At 39.3% G+C, this 4,319-nt stretch overlaps 1 long non-coding RNA gene across 1 annotated transcript; it reads left to right on the top strand.

The window, feature by feature from the left end:
- The first annotated feature begins 361 nt into the window (after positions 1-361).
- LOC141366207 (uncharacterized) lies at positions 362-1,710 on the top strand. The gene is made up of 3 exons (XR_012371308.1): positions 362-855; positions 978-1,065; positions 1,168-1,710. It is a non-coding gene; the product is annotated as an uncharacterized lncRNA (long non-coding RNA).
- Positions 1,711-4,319: the final 2,609 nt, after the last annotated feature.

Genomic DNA, 4,319 nt, shown 5'->3' with positions numbered 1-4,319 from the left:
CGAATCCTCAGTGTCCATAAAGTCAGTAGGCGAGAAATTCCCACATGCCCTACTGCGTCCGCCCAGATTTTGAAGCGTGCATCGAATGGACACTTCTATCCCAGCTTTCCCATGATGCCACGGGAAACCAAAGCAGCAGTCCTCATTTTCACCATGGCCGAGAACACCGACGCGGGTGTTTTCAAATGTAAGTATTACAAACGAATGCACGGTCACGTTTTTAAACTGAGAACTGTCGAGTCAACTGTAAATGTAATGTAAAACGTTTTTACATGTGTAAGTAGACGGTAACGTAAATGGTACAATTGTGTATTTGTGATTTTGCTGGGAAACACTTTTACTACGTAAGTTGTCTTTATAAGTTAGGGACGCTGTAATCAGCTTATCTGCCGTTCTATCTGGAAAGTGAATTTACAGACGCACTACATGTTAAACACAAGTAAATGGGTGTTTCACGTCTGGCAGGAAAACCTTTCGCCTTTGCGAACCTGATGCTGCAGAGCATATAATGTGAATTACCCAATTCAGTGAATGTGTGCTATTACGTGAAATTCTCTGTTGTCCACACAGATTACATGAAGTAAATGTAAGTAATGTAAGGAACAAGTGTACATGACGCATAAGCATGACTTATATATTTGTTCATTCCTACTGCTGATGATTTCAGGATGTGTGATGGATAAAAAGCGAGTTAACAGTTTAACTGTAGTACTAAGGTTGTATGTCATAGAACTAACTGCACTGTTGTTTTAATTTCATAGGGACTGATGAGCACACACGTGTGCTTATCCAGTGGAGAGGGGCTCATGAAGCCCTCTTCACTGGAAAGCGCAATGCTGCTATTAAAGGCTTTGAGTGAGTACACTATACTACCTACCTAACTTTGTTTAGACTTTGCAGTTGTGTTTTATTTTATTACTTTCAAAATGATTTATTACGGCAGTTGTGTGATTCTTCATGTTTTTGTGTGGGTGCAGAGCTTTTGTGTTGGAGCAGGGCCTTCAGGGGAAGGTCACAGCTGTATTTGCAAAAAGAAAATGGGAAAACCTGAAACAGAAATACAAAGTAAGATATTTGAAAAGGATAATATAAAACTTTTCATGGACACATAATAACACATTGTGCTGTTACATTCATAACTTAGCTGTTGTTTTTGCATTTTTATAGGATCTAAAATGTCCACAAACAGGGGTGAGCACTGAGGATGGGGAGCCCACAGCAGCATCCTGGAAGTGGTACACTGCCATGGATGAGGCAATTGGGGCCAGACCGTCCATTACTCCACCTGCCCTTATTGCCTCATCTGGTCCGGATGTTGCGGTGGCCTCCTCATCCTCAGTGTTCCAGCAGAGACGTCCCAAGAAGAGGAAGGAAATGGCGGAGATAATCCGAGAGATGGAGGAGAGGGAAGCGGAGAGAGAGCGGGAAGCAACTGAGAGGGAGGAGAGAAGATGGAGAGAGATGCAAGACAGGGAGGACCGAAGAGAACAAGAGAGACAAGAGAGAGAGGAGAGAAGAGAACGTGAAGCCAGAGAAAGAGAGCACAGATGGCAACTGGAAGCAAGTCAGAGAGAGGAAAGAAGAGAGAGGGAGGCAAAGGAAAGGGAGGAAAGATTTCTTTGCCTCATGGAACTGTTGGCCAAGAAATAATTAAATAAATTTATTTTTCCATTCTATGCTTTGGAAATTGTTTGAATAGCAAACATTATATTCTTAAATACAAATTACAACTTTTTATATATATATATATATATATATATATATATATATATATATATATATATATATATATATATATATATATATATATGTGACCCGTCACGGAAACCAGGGACACAAGTCGGCAGCACAAGTTTCGAGAAAATGAGAAACAAAGTTTTTTTTTCAAAATTTGTGATTTTCGTTTTATTGCAGAATCTGTTAGTTGAGATCACGAAGAAGCCTCTCCATGTTTGAGATAGCAGTTTATGTATATTTAAAAGCGTACATTTTGCGGTTAAAATAGGCTTGTTTTCCGGAGATTCTAGCGTGCAGCGGGGGGCGTCATTGTCTGTGTGTATATTTACATACTGTATAAGCTTGTGTTTTCGCCTCCGCCCCCAAAGGGAACAGCGTGACTACTGAATAAGGATAGTTCGCCCAAAACTGAAAATAATGTCATTAATGACTTACCATTATGTCGTTCTAAACTCGGAAGACCTCCGTTCATCTTCGGAACACAGTTTAAGATGTTTTAACATTAGATTTAGTCCGAGAGCTTTCTGTCTCCTCCATTGAAAATCTATGTACGGTTTCCATGTCCAGAAAGGTAATAAAAACATTATCAAAGTAGTCCATGTGACATCAGTGGGTCAGTAAAATTGTGTTGATGCATCGAAAATACAGTTTGGTCCAAAAATAGCAAGAATTACGACTTTATTCAGCATTGTCTTCTCTTCCGGCTCGAGCGTGAAGTCACATGACTGTAGTGACGTGGCTGCTCTGTCCCTTAAGACATGTTTGCTGAGTTTTTTTTTTTTTTTCAAACTTATAGCGTGCGTCTCCCCAGACTGTAAATGAAGCTCGGGTGCACAAAACAAAAGAAATATAAAAGAAGCTGGGGCGGAACAAATAACAGTCAGCCGCGTCACTGACTTTATGGGGCGCCGCAGTCGGATGACGTCAAAGTACCGCGAGAGCTCTTTAAGAAATCTTACGGAGTAGTTTAATTTCGACTCGCTCTCGCGGTACTCTGACGTCATCCGACTGCGGCGCCCCATAAAGTCAGTGATGCGGCTGTTATTTGTCCAAACCACTGATCTATATAAATGACTGGATTGCGCATAGAACGCTTGACGTAACTGCGTGAGGTGAAGCCAGCACAGAGTTCGAGCCGCCATCTTGGTATACCCAACCGGCAGAGAGCGTCATTGACTTCCATTCAAAATCATGATCAAAATTTACCCCCTTTACAGCGTATCAGTTACACAAGGTAAATTTTTAGGATATGTGTACGTTAATTATTTGTTAATTCTGGTGTTATTTGCAATGTTTATGTTTTAATCGGGCAGGATAATGGATTTATAAAAAACCGTTAAGGTGAGTGTGTCTGTTGCATTTGTTAATGACACGGGTATAAATAAAGTTTTGTTTGACATTCTGTGACGGTCAGCGTTATTTCTCTAAATAAGTTCAGGTAACTTGTAAGTTTAGATAACATAATTACAAAACTAGCAAATTATTGCATGCACATACGGTACAAAGCATGATTATGTATTTAGATTTCAGAATGAACACGCTTATTGTCATTAATACTAAATATGCTGCGGTCTGTCTGCTGATCTGATATACTGTAATAAAGAAATAACTGATTAAAACGCAAAATGTACAACTTTCAGGAAATAACTATTTACATGATTTGGACGTTTTTGTTGTAATAATGTACAGGGTAACTTCACATATAAAAACGAAGACGAGTAAAGTGATGTTTTATCATTAAAATCTGATAACGTCCATTGGTTTAATAGAACGTTTGGGTATACCAACATGGCGGCGCGGTGGCTTCACAAGTGTGACGTCATGCGCAATCCAGTCATTTATATAGATCAGTGGTCCAAACACACAGAAGTAACACAGAGATCGTTGTATTCTTTATATAATTGGCTACATGTTTTGTCTATCAAAATTTTCCATGAAGTCATTGGCTGATGGAGGAACGAGCGAGCGATTGGTAACATCTCTTAAGGACTTCACGTTTTCGACGGTGCTGTTTTTGGATTATCTATTTTAAATACAAACTTTGAAGGCGGGTTCATGTGTTTAACGGAACGTAAATACCGGAGTGTAATCTGATATACCCTTACATGTTACGATGTAAATAGTCCTCAGATTGTATATTATATTGTATTACCAGAAGTTCATGCGAAATAGACTATACCGTATATCTATATTTCACGGATTATACGCATTTGTGGACAAAAATCATTGGATGATTCACACATCTGAAACAGACTGGATTTGACTTGTGATCCCCGCAAAGGTAACGTTAAAAGTCCTGTTTATTTTTGCATTTTGTCATTCGGACTTCCGTAATAAAATACTACATATGCTGCTAGAACAGCTGTATCTCAAAACGGCTTTACAGGGGGTATGGCTTAGCTAAATGAGATGTAAATGAGCCCTATTGTCTCTCCAGCCAGGGAAAAGGGAAAGTGTTAACTTTTTTCTTTCTCAAATTTCTCAGCATTCTCTTTCTTGAATGTGTTACATTCAAATGGCCACAACTTCTCCAAATCTTATCAGATTTCCAGGTGTTACACATCGTTGGAAAGCTTAGAATC

The sequence above is a fragment of the Misgurnus anguillicaudatus genome, chromosome 9 (genome assembly GCF_027580225.2).
Source record: "Misgurnus anguillicaudatus chromosome 9, ASM2758022v2, whole genome shotgun sequence".
In the NCBI taxonomy this organism is placed as follows: domain Eukaryota; kingdom Metazoa; phylum Chordata; class Actinopteri; order Cypriniformes; family Cobitidae; genus Misgurnus; species Misgurnus anguillicaudatus.
Note: the sequence above shows the minus strand (reverse complement) of the source record. Positions and strands in the feature narration are given on the sequence as shown.